The sequence below is a fragment of the Priapulus caudatus genome, unplaced genomic scaffold (genome assembly GCF_000485595.1).
Source record: "Priapulus caudatus unplaced genomic scaffold, Priapulus_caudatus-5.0.1 Scaffold412, whole genome shotgun sequence".
Taxonomy (NCBI): Eukaryota; Metazoa; Priapulida; class Priapulimorpha; order Priapulimorphida; family Priapulidae; genus Priapulus; species Priapulus caudatus.
Genome location: NW_014577473.1, coordinates 157,990 through 171,591, shown reverse-complemented (window position 1 = coordinate 171,591; position 13,602 = coordinate 157,990). Strand labels below are relative to the sequence as shown.

Genomic DNA, 13,602 nt, shown 5'->3' with positions numbered 1-13,602 from the left:
ACTCGGGCATAGATAAGTTCAGTGTTCACGTTCTCAGGAGCCCCACTCTTCATCTTCTGCTTTGTAACGGCTGACATTGGTTTGACCTTCTTACATATCTTGTTGTGAAATCCCGCTGGCCACTGTCTTTCATACTCCAACCACTGATCAGTGCCGATATTCACGCATTGACACCTTTGTCATCCACAACCTGACCAGAAAATATGTTGACAAGACTTCCAGTTAGGCGTGTGTCACTATCAAACACATCAATGCATGTGCACAGTGTTTCACGAATCTTCAGTCTGTCAGCAGCAACTGCTTTCACGCGTGTGTGTCGCTCTTCCTTGTAGTCTGGGCTAGGGGGCACAGGTGCTTGTTTTTCAACATATATAATGTTTTTTGTTTGTTTCCTGTCAATGTTTATGTGCTGATTCCAAATCCGATGTATACCAGCTCGTAAGTGTTGAGCATTTTTTTCTAGAGCACAAAATCCAAAATGGCCACCAGAAAATACTTTTTTTGTAAATAACGGCGATAATATTGTATTTAAACCCCAAGTATGTATGGAACACGTATATAAACTTGAGTATTGCGGACATTTTGGTACCAATACCATTACTCTATCTGGTGTAGTTCTTGAGATATTAATGGTTTTTCATGGTTTTTCTTTTTATGCGATAGTGGCAATTCCCAGCGTGAGTAGTATTGTTGTGAGGGGTATAGTAAGGAGTGGACATATATAACATGTTTTAACAATTTCTCCACGATTCAAACCAGCTGGTTCCAAATCTAATGTATGCCAGTTAATACAGGTTGAGCATTTTTGAATAAAAACAATTAAAAATGGCAGCCAAAAACCTTTTAGTGATTATGTATTGCCAGTTTCCAATTACGGAACAACAACTTTGTTAATCAAGTTAAAATTTATTACTAATAGTGATAGAACAATCTTATCTATTATATTTACCAGAATGAACATTATATGGACAACCAAGATAGCCCTCATGGCCAAAAATGTTTAGGTAATTCACATCATATTCAGACATACCCTTAATACTGAACAAAGAAATGAAATAATTGACAAATGGTTCGATCACTGTTATGTCACACAAGAACAACGAGTCTTACTGTACAACACAAGAATGCCTTTATTTAATTATTCAAAAACATCTTCATCATTATCTTCATCTTCCTCATCTCCACTTAGTTCTTCCTGTGGTACCCTCCTCACCACATTTTCGCAGTTTCCTTCACCTCTGCATTAGCAGAACTCCGTACATGCTAGACTGAACTTGGTACAGTTACACATTGCTGATTTGCAGCCAGATTTGCAACCACAGCTGATGAGATGTAATACCGCATCTGGCACAATAGCCTGTTCGTCACAGATATATACAGCATGGGGCAGGTTAGACTTCTTCTCCCATTCAAACTCTTGAGGATCTAGAGGTGGAGGTGACGGCATGCCAGCAGACTTCCAGAGAACTGTCTGATAGTGGGCACGCGTACAGTGTGGTCTGAAAGCTGCCATTATTGGTGGTAAGCTGCTCAGATTTGGTGGTACATGTTTTTTGCCAGCTAGTTTTCGTATGAAAAGAGCTGCTCGTATGGTGTTCCGAGATTCGTCAAGCTTCTGTCGGTACAACATGCCTACATAGCCCAGGCAAGAGTCGACGATTTCATCCAGTGAAGTAGATGGATCTTTTTCACAACTTCATTGACATCAATCATAGCGCGATTTCTGGTGCATGACTACATGAGAAGTTGTACACTGCTTGGCATGTCGTTTGTTTGCGCATGTAGATGGTGGGCCACGATCACAATGACATCTGTGTTGTCAGACACAACTTTTATAGATGGATGTCCTGCCACAGCTTCATTTATCACATGATAAGCAATGAGGATGTCAGCTTCCGCATGCGTCACTGGTTTGAGCTGGGTACCAGTACCTACGTCAATGGGACGAGCATCAGGTCCTGTCACAATGATGTTCTTGCCCAGGGGAACGTCAGACAAACTCAGTTTATCTACGGTCATTTGAATGATCTGCTCTTTGTTAGCTGTGACATTCAAGGTGACAGTGTGCTTTGGTAGTGAGCAATCAGGTGTAAGTTTGTACACACGACTGACACCGTTTGCACGTTGTGCGTGACAGCATGACTTTATGCTGGTCTCATAGTATCTGTCAAACACCACATACAGAACTTGTGCACCATTCACATGACGCATTATGCTAGCAACAGCAGCAGTGACAAAAGTTGACACCTCAGCCGGTGATGCAGGCCAAGGAACTGTCCACAGAACTGCACAACCATCTATAATAACAACTTCGCAAGGCGCCCTGTTTCTTTGACTACATTCCACTTTGATTTTTGACTTCAGCACAGACTTGAAGGTTGTTCTCATGTGACCATTAGCATTGAACAGAGCAGATGGAAAAAGAGCTAGTTCATAGGAGAAAAGGGTTTTGGTAGAAATGGTTTCCCTGGAAGAAGCCATGATTCCAATGACTCGGGCATAGATAAGTTCAGTGTTCACGTTCTCAGGAGCCCCACTGTTCAGCTTTTGCTTTGTAACGGCTGACATTGGTTAGACCTTCTTACATATCACTGGCAATACATAATCACTAAAATCAATGTCTGCTATAAGGTTTTTGGCTGCCATTTTTAATTGTTTTTATTCAAAAATGCTCAATCTGTATTAACTGGCATACATCAGATTTTGAACCAGATGGTTTGAATTGTTGAAAAATTGTTAAAACATGTTATATATGTTCCTAAATATAGCCCAGACTACTCACGTTGGGAATTGGCGCTATCGAGTAAAAAGAAAAACCATGAAAAGTTTATATCTCAAGAACTCCACCAGATAGAGTAATGTTGCTGGTACCAAAATGTCCGCAATAGCCAAGTTTATATACATGTTCCATACATACTTTGGGTATAAATACAATATTGTCGCCGTTATTTACAAAAAAAGTGTATTTTCCGGTGGACATTTTAGATTTTGTGCTCTAGAAAAAAATGCTCAACGCTTATGAGCTGGCATACATCGAATTTAGAATCAGCACCCTAAAATTGACCAGAAACAGCAAAAAAACATTATATATGTTGAAAAACAAGCTTACACTATTATGATCATTATACGCCTAGCCTGGACTATTATGACAAGTGAACTCTGAAAATGCAGAGGTGAAGGAAACTGCGAAACTGTGGTGAGGAGGGTACCACAGAAAGAACTAAGCGGGGATGAGGAAGATGTAGATAATGATGAAGATGTTTTTGAATAATTGAATGAAGGTATTCTTGTGTTGTACAGTGAGACTCGTTGTTCTTGTGTGACATGACAGTGATCGAACCATTTGTTCATTATTTCATTTCTTTGTTCAGTATTAAGGGTATGTCTGAATATGATGTCAATTACCTAAACATTTTTGGCCATGAGGGCTATCTTGGTTGTCCATATAATTTTAATTCTGGTAAATATAATAGATGGGATTGTTCTACCACTATTAGTAATAAATTTTAAACTTGATTAACAAAGTTGTTGTTCCGTAATTGAAAACTGGCAATACATAATCACTAAAATCTATGTCTGCTATAAGGTTTTTGGCTGCCATTTTTTATTGTTTTTATTCAAAAATGCTCACCCTGTATTAACTGGCATACATCAGATTTGGAACCAGCTGGTTTGAATTGTGGAGAAATTGTTAAAACATGTTATATATGTCCCTGAACATAGCTCAGACTAGTCACGTTGGGAATTCACGCTATCGCGTGAAAAGAAAAACCATGAATATCTAAAGAACTACACTAGATAGAGTAATGGTATTAGTAGCCAAAATGTCCGCAATACCCAAGTTTATATACATGTTCCATACATACTTGGGGTCTAAATACAATATTATCGCCGTTATTTACAAAAAAGTGTATTTTCTGGCAGCCATTTTGGATTTTGTGCTCTAGAAAGAAATGCTCAACACTTACGAGCTGGCATACATCGGATTTATTATCAGCACCCTAACATCGACCAGAAACAGCAAAACAACATTATATATGTCGAAAAACAAGGTTACAATATTATGACTATTACGCCTAGCCTGGACTATATAAGCAATACTTATGCCTCAGCAGCAGCAGCAGCAGCAGCAGCAGCTGCAGGCACAGTGATTTTACTAGCAGTGCCGTGCCTTACGCAGCCTGGACAAGCCAAACCGTGGCTTTCCAACAGATGATCAAGGAAATCGCCATTGTGTGAAATTCCTGCGATTTCCTTCACCGTTTGTCACTCAGGAATGTCTCTGACATCTAAACGGATGCGATGTTGGATCCGTTTAGGTTTACCTCCCGCCTTCACTGGATGTTCGTTCACTGACATAATTGATTATTGTCTGCTCACGACTTTACTTTCTGGGCGCTAACACAAGTCGCAACTCGCACGCAGTAAACAGTTGTGCTGCCGGCCTGGCAGCGACCGTTATTTACAATCACCAATCTACGCAGCCAGAGTAACGTTTGAACGTAGGCGTACTGTGCCAACCGTGCTAACCAGCGATCGATCGTTATGTACACTGACTGATAATCCACTAGCTCTGGACACTTGTAGTAACGGTGTGCGATCGAGGGCGTCTTGTCGACTTGTCAAACAGCTAGGTTACACAATCTTCGCGCGGAAGCAACACGTACACGTCACACGCTGCACTTGAACTGGTTATATACATACTAGTGTCTAGTGGTAGTAATGTGGCTTGGCAATGCTCACAAGCAAGTAGAGTACAGTTGGTACAGCCACATATTACACTAAGACACAGAGAAACAGATCTCCCTCCACCTTCGTCTGTTACCTATCGCCTATACACTATATTTAGATTATAAATAGTTCACTTCGGTGTGCGCCCCTGCGTGAGCGTATCAGGGCCGCAAGTGCCTCTGACGTAATTTTGTTGGCTCCTCCTACCCAAGTGCATGTCGGCATAGTGAGGGCCTCACTTATCCACAATACACTTCGATGGGTCTGGAGTCTGGACGCATACACAGTCCCTTTAACAGCATAGAAATGGAATGATTGTGTATGTAATAATGTTAAGTCAAAGCCATAAACAAGAGAAAGCCAGTTGTACCATGATTTGAAGTTTAATGTTGATTCGTGCTATTACAGCTGTTGTCGCGGCCGTGTCTGTCTGTGCCTGGTTGGGAAGCGATTCCTCGATTCTTTCCACGACCGCGAACCACGCATGCGTCACGCACGCGCCGTATACCCCAATGCAGGTGTCGCGCATACCCACGGATGCGTCGTCCGTACTACCGCGACATTTGCATTGGAGATTATGGAGTTAGAGCGAGATGCGGACAGTCCAGTTAATGGGATGCGCCGCCGAATTAAACAATAGAGGGTGTAAGTGTCCCACCGGGCATACGGGCTGCGTATCCAGCTTTTACAGCATGGCATCTTTACCAACAAGTAAATTATTTGGAGATTTCACGGTACAACAGCTAATGACAGAGCTTGCTAGACGGGGTGCTAGTACGTCAGGAAGGAAGGAAGAGTTAGTGAAAAGGTATTCTGCACGTTTTTGTTAACTGTTATGCGATATTTGCATGATTAAACACGATCAAAACAAGTTCACCTCCATGTACGATGTAGTGTAGGCCCACTATGTAGTCATGCAATGTAGTGTACACGTTCGAAGTCGTTCTTTATTTAAAATGACTTATTAAACACGGTATTTAAGGGATAATAAGAAAGGCAAGAATATGTAGAACTGTTGTATGACATGAATTGTGCTAGGGAACCTTAAAAACTATTCAGAAGTTTGTGGAGACTTGCCAGCTAGACGTGGAGAGGAGCTGCACAGAAGGCATACAGACTTAATTTCCATAAGCCCAGGAAGTCACATACTGGTGTGTACAATTGCCAACATATGCATACACCCTGATTTTGTAACAAGCCAGCCTCATTCCTGAAAAAAATATTATTGGTATTCCAGGATCTCCTGTCAAAGCAGATGACATTCCATCAAAGGTGTCTTGTATTCAAGACGAACCCCGGCTTCAACACATGTCAGGCTACAATGTCTATGTCAGGAATGCCGTCATCAATTACCGTGCTGAGTCATCACTTGACATGACGATGCGTTCCCTATATCCGAAGGTGTCTCTGCAAGCAGCGGTCCTGGACCATGATTACCTTGTGCGACCATTTACAGAATATTGGGTGGATCAATCACTCCAGGTATACTTTTCCTGCCATTTCACCGATATTTCGAATGATATAGATATCTATGGGTCTGAGTACATCTATATTTATTATTTAGTTTTTCATAAATTGGTTGTGATGTTTACAAGGTAGTAAACTTAAAAAGATGTATACTAGTGAACAGTAGTCTTATATAATATGCTTTCTAATTTAATTTACTTCCTAAATTATAATTTCCTTCAACTTTTCTTATTTTTACATTGTGTCACTGGATGATATAATTGATTTAAAAATCCTCTGAATAAAATTTCTCTCTAAAATTATAAAAGTCTCAATTGTTACAATGTAGAATCTTTAACAGGTGTGGCAAGCCAGCCCGTTTCCTAGGGTAGGGTATGTAAATTTATGTACCTTATATTTAACAAAGATAATCGGACATTTTAAGTGAAGCTAGGTTATCGTTACAACAGGTATCCAACGCACGAATACAGGCAATTGAGTGTACCACCAGGAAGCAGAACCAATCGAAAGACTGGTACGAGCATCGCAGCTGGCGGATCACTGCTTCGCATTTTGGGATGTTTGCCATGCAACCGAGCGTCGAAATAGGCGGAAGCTTTGCTCTTCGATCCTGTCTCCAGGAAAGCTACACACACGAGCTATTATTTATGGACAGCAGTATGAATCTGCTGCCCTAAGGAAATTAGAGAACGATCATAATCTTAAAGTAGAGAAAGTTGGACTTTTTATTTCTCACGAACACCCATTTTTGGCAGCCACACCAGATGGGGTGTTAGATAGGAAAACCAGGTTAAGTGTCCATACTGGGGAAGGCATTCTAAGATTGCTCTAGGTAAATCGTTTCCATTTTTGGAGTACAACAACACTGGCAATATATCCTTAAAGAGAAATCACAAATACTATTTACAAATTCAGGGACAGTTAAATATTTCTAGAAGATCAAAATGCTTATTTGTTGTGTATACCTTTGAAGACATGTTTATTGAGGAAATTGATGTTGATGTAAATTTGTGGAGGCATAGCATGGTGCCAAAGCTACAGGCATTCTATGAAGTTTACTACCGGAAGCATGTGGCATCCACATTGTGATTGTAGCCATTAATGCAAATAATTAAGGAAGACAACTATGTGCTATTTTATTGTAATGTCAGTTTGTAACTTTTCATGCACAGTAATATCCTGTAAAATACAAGTAATGCATTCCAAAACGAGAGATACTTTTTTTCTATTTACAATTACAAATTACGTATAGGCAAAAATTAAGAAGCGTTATTATCATAAGGATGGTGTCTCTAGGGTAATTTCGAGAAACGGACCCAGTACACAGTTCACATGCTTGGTAGCTCAAGCCATAGCACTGACAATAGATGGCCTGAAATTACTTGACATAAAACAGACGTATATGATGAGTGAGCCCGAGTTCACTTTGCTAGGTGCCAGTGGTGAAGCAAGAATTTTAAATCTTTTGCTCAGTCCAATCACTCTTTCGATGTGTATCCTTTTAGATGCAATTCGCCGATCCCTCACAATCTTCTCTGGCTCGAGCTGTGTATGAAATGACGTTACCCGGTTCGATGTAGATCTGTTGTAGCGATGAATAATGAAACTCCAAACTCCAAGCAGTAGTGTTCAGCAAAATAGTATATTGTTCCTCAAACCACATACGCTCGCACAGAGGCACGCAGACGCGTGCCTCACGCACTCACGTCCGATCCCCCACCACCAAGAACCTTCCCCTTTATACATTTCTAGATAACAAAAGACGTCGCGCGCGTCCGGACAACCGGCATGTGCTGCCCATATGTACAACAAGTCCCTCTCAACCGTTTCGCATCTCCATCATCCATACTACACCATCAAACACGCTACCGCCGACCAACACATTATGCAACCGCAGTCACTCCATTTCCAAACACTCAACTACTATTTGTGACATCTGCAACCCATCATTACATTACCTTCCTTTCTTCCAAGACGATGGCTTCTATAAGCCATTGACTTTAGCGTCCTCGCTAATCTAAAATACACCCTAATTTTAATCCACCCTACGTACACACACGCACACACACACACACACACACGCACGCGCGCGCGCGCGCAGACACACACGCAGACACATGTCTCTCATCCTGGCTATTAGACAATCCAACATTACCCAAAATTGCTCGTACTCTTACTATACTAATATAATATCTCTTTCACCGAACACCAATTAATATACTCAATACAAAAATACAGTTTGAACAAAAATCCATATAACCACTATAATACAACATCGATACACAGATACACATAACAACAATCAAAATACAATAAGAGATCACATATGAAGCGTAGAAAACAAGTAACGATAAAAGTCTACCACAATAAAAATCAGAAACTCAACACATTTGGCAGTAAACATTTTGATAGCGCTGTAATTACTATCACTCTTGCGTATTTTTATGGCTGTAACGTACGTGGCGAATGCGTGTACCAACACGCATTACCGAAACCACGTTTCAAGCCATGTCCTTCCTTCCTTATATCAGAAGCCTGATTATGGCAAAATATCCTCATAATCCCAGGGCACACATTTCCCAGGCACACAGGGCCTTAATACACAGCACCGACGTGGACCTGACAACCTTGTCACTTCCACACATCGTACACATCGTACAACCAACAAAAATACGCAAAAGTGTTTCATATTGTCGATGAAATGTTTTAGGCCTATATCAAACCCTGATTGAAGAATGTGTCCAGCGGTCTAACAATATAGGTGAAACGTACCGTCACTGGTTAGCACAAATTCAAGAAACGATCACAAATTTTCTAAACAAGTTTTTCACAACAACGATTTTCCACACAAAAAAACAAACGGTTAGAAGCATATAATCATGAAGAAAATACCGCGTTCATAAAACAACCATAAACCATACATACATATCATACATACATACATACATACATACATACATACATACATACATACATACATACATACATACATACATACATATATATAATGTCAGTTAATTAAGCGTGTGAAACAACTGTATATCGGCCTTCATTATTAGACATATTGTTCCGCTCCGCAAGTAGCCTATAAGCATCTCAATAACTTAATATGCACCTTTTTAATAAGGGATAAGACACCATGGTGCATGTGATTACAGGCCAAAGTGCTTGAGTATTTCACTTTTCACCTTGTATATTATACGCTGCGGTTTGAAACTATATCGTTTTAACTTTACTTACGACTATAAATTATGCCGACACAGTTTGTTTCACTCACCCATTTTAAATATTTCCGTCCCGTTCATCTCTTGCGTTTCTTGTTCCGGAATCTATTCTTTTCGTCGTTCTTCGTCATTCTTCCTCTGTTTCGTTGATAAGCCTTGACGACGCGGCGTCAGCAACAGTTCTCCTTCTCCACGATCCCCAGCCGATCCTCGTCGCCTCGTCGATCGTCGTCGGCGGCTAGCGCAGTCTGCCATGGCTCCGCCATCTCATCACCAGAACTCGCTCCTTCCGTCCCTCTCTCGCTCTCCGTCATCCTTCCTCTACATCTTCCTTGCGTAGTATATGGCCCGTAGATCGATCGACATAGTGGAGTACCTTCCGTTGCGTCCGCAAAGGAATACCCAGGTTTTTAACTGTCACTGGCACCAAAATGTAACGACGAAGATGACGTTACCCGGTTCGATGTAGATCTGTTGTAGCGATGAATAATGAAACTCCAAACTCCAAGCAGTAGTGTTCAGCAAAATAGTATATTGTTTCTCAAACCACATACGCTCGCACAGAGGCACGCAGACGCGTGCCTCACGCACTCACGTCCGATCCCCCACCACCAAGAACCTTCCCCTTTATACATTTCTAGATAACAAAAGACGTCGCGCGCGTCCGGACAACCGGCATGTGCTGCCCATATGTACAACAAGTCCCTCTCAACCGTTTCGCATCTCCATCATCCATACTACACCATCAAACACGCTACCGCCGACCAACACATTATGCAACCGCAGTCACTCCATTTCCAAACACTCAACTACTATTTGTGACATCTGCAACCCATCATTACAGCTGTGACTTTCCCTTTAGCATGGTTGGTGTGTGTACAAATATACTGTGCATGGTAAACAGGTCTTGCACCATAATTCCTCGATCTGCCATAATGCTGTCTCGTTTATTAAAACGTCCAGCTTCTTTTTCTGTAGTCTTTGTCAGTCTAACAAATAGTCTATCAAAAGTCTAACAAATAGTCTTTGTCTCTCCCCTGAATTGAAATATTATTAATTAAAATACTATATATATATATAATATATGCATTGTAGACATTGTCTTCTATGCACACTGTGCACATTACTTAAATTAACTAGAGAGTAGTAGTAGTAGTACTAGTACTAGAGAGTAGTAATAGTATACTAGTACTAGAGCGTAGTAGTAGTACTAGTACTAGAGCGTAGTAGTAGTATACTAGTACTAGAGAGTAGTATTAGTACTAGTAATAGAGGCTAGCTATAGCCCGCGTACAGTTGCCGCAGGCAGCGAGCAGATAGACTGGTCCGCGCTCGACAGTTCCACTCGCAATACACTGACGTCGCGTGGAACTGTCGAGCGCGGACCCGTCTAATAGTAATACAAAGACAACGGCTGACTCGGAACTTCTAGGTTTTTCCTCTATATTTCTTTTCAATGACATCGTACTTCAATTCACATGCAGGTGCCTTTCTGTTTATAGAAATATTTATAAATATGATTGTGCTAATTTGGGATATTGTGCAATGTTTGTGTTAATGCAGAAAGTAAAAACGCAAGACCTAATGTTTACCTCGTTGTATAAATTCTGCGTAGCAGCAGAATGAAAGCTCACAGGGAATGCCCGATATTATACCCACGCCATCTGGCGAGGAAAAAATCGGCGGCGCATACCATTCTATTTCAAGGTTAATTTCATTACAGAGAAGCACGGATACTCTAGTTAATCCAATTACAGAGAAACACGGACATTCTAGTTAATCCAATTACAGAGAAACACGGACATTCTAGTTAATTCGATTACATTGCTGCGAGACACGGGTACTCTTGTTAATTCCATTACAGAGAAACACGGACATTCTAGTTAATCCAATTACAGAGAAACACGGACATTCTAGTTAATTCGATCACATCGCTGCGAGACACGGGTACTCTTGTTAATTCCATTACAGAGAAACACGGACATTCTAGTTAATTCGATTACGTCGCTGCGAGACATGGGTACTCTTGTTAATTCCATTACAGAGTCCCTCCGTCAATCCGCTCAAGTCAAAGGTGCCGACGAATCACTTTCCGACGGCCATCTCGCACGATCCTCGTTGGGAGTCACGGCACATACACGCCAACGCGATGGCCTCCACTGTGTCAGAATGCCGACTCAATAGAACCATAATGTCGACATAGCACTCCCACGGCGCATTTGCGCGACTTCTTGCAATCGTAGCACCGGTGGGATATCGTTATACACAGCTATAGTGTGGATATACACAGATACACATACAGATATACATAGGTATTGATTTTACTCTGCTACATTTCTCCCCCCCCCACTAAACCGATGTTCGCTTTTGTGGACATCGATTGCCAGCCTCCCGGTTGGCCTTACGCATCATGGTTTTTTTTACACACAATAAAACAACATCTAGTAATTAGTATACAATAATTCGACTGCTGGTGTGGGGTTCGAGCCCACACCGTACATTACTACTGGTACCATATATATGGTTTCAGCAGTTGCCTTCTTCCTCATCTCCGTTGGGGGAGGGTGGCAGTTCTGATATGGTGGCCATGATAGCCGCCACTGTCAGTGTGTGTGCCATCTGGCGTATGTGCTCCTGGTTGAAGGTGGTGTGTTCGGGGTCGTCCCCTTTGCCGACATAAAATTCGTACGTCATTGGGTCGTCGGCGCTGCTCGACCCGACAAAGGAGCCGATGTACTCTGCCTCCAGGAATGGTGATGGCCTATCGCTACTCCAGGAGTTGTCCTCCCAAGAGTCGTCGGTGGAGTCTGGCTCCGGGTACGAGCGGCGCGACATTGCCGTGCCGATAAACCGGGTTTCCGGCGAGGCGGGGAGCATATGTTCTCCCCGCCCGCAACACAGACGTCGCAGGCACAGGCGGCGCCGGTGCAGGTGGCGCAGGCGCAGGCGGAGGCGGCGCTGGCGCAGATGGCGCAAGCGCAGGCGGCGTCCATCAGCAGTGGAGACAACGGCGCCGGTGCCTGCAGTTCATCGGATTGTCGCCCGTCTTCGCTGTTGTTTGCGTGGTCCTGACAATGTCAAGTGGTGGACGTAATACGTGGCACAGGGTTATAGCCGGGACAGTATATAATAGTGACTGCCCGGTAAGTGCCATAGCGGCATGAGACAAATTGTAGAGCACGGTCGCGTATAATCTGCGAAATAAATATAAATCAATAAACCGCCTTAAATGGCTCACAACAAATACCTGCTATTAAATGAAGCACGTATGACCGAGTGCGCTACCAGAGAAGTAATAATATTATCTCTGATATCGATTACTACTTGTGCTAGCGGCAGATTATCTATGTGTTATCGGAGGCGTAAAACTATCCTTATGCCGGTATTGATTAGATAATGGGCTACTTATAGAGTAGTAGGGTGCATACTGAAATGGCAATGCTTATCGCTAACCAAATTACCGAAGTTTGGCGCCTGAAGGGCGGCTACACATCGCGGGGTGCGATGATTGGGCAAAGAACGGGTGTTGGCATCGAACGGTGAGCAGAGCTGGATCGCAGCGAAGTATGCTGGTGTAGTATGGGAGTGAGTGAAGAGGCCATAGCCATAGCCATTGGGGGTGGTGATGTGGTGGGCGTGTTGGACACTGCGGCGATATATTGACATTGGGAGGGGATCGTACCAGTATCAAGGTGGGTAGTGGGGTGTTGGCAAAAGAGGATGAACCTGGGTAACTATCGATGTGGGGCTGGAGGGTGGGTGTTTCAGGGGTGAAGAAACCCATTCGCCGCTGAGGTTCGAGGATTGTCAGTGGCATACCAGAAGATAGCGAGCGGGGTCTTTTTGTGGCAGGGGAGGGAGGCACACTTTCGATTCATGTACGTATGCGAGAGGGGGCGAGCGATCGTCGGGACTCGGTTGGGGTTGGGGTTCAGGGGTGTGTGGGCGGCGGCACCGACAACAATAGCAGTATATGACGGCGACTACAACGGGGAGTAGCAGGGATGTGAGGCCGACATAAATTATGGAATGATGCGTGGCAGCCTTGATATCTGAGCTGCCCATCCCTGTATATGACGAGGCAGTTGATGACAGGCGTTTGCTGTTCTTGACAGCAGTGAATAAGTCAGCGTATGCGACGTCAACGTCAGCGTGCGCATAGGAACTAGGAGGTACAACT

At 42.8% G+C, this 13,602-nt stretch overlaps 1 long non-coding RNA gene across 1 annotated transcript; it reads left to right on the top strand.

Moving 5' to 3' along the window:
• The first annotated feature begins 6,046 nt into the window (after positions 1–6,046).
• On the top strand, positions 6,047–7,503 carry LOC106810142. The gene is made up of 2 exons (XR_001393966.1): positions 6,047–6,213; positions 6,648–7,503. It is a non-coding gene; the product is annotated as an uncharacterized LOC106810142 (long non-coding RNA).
• Positions 7,504–13,602: the final 6,099 nt, after the last annotated feature.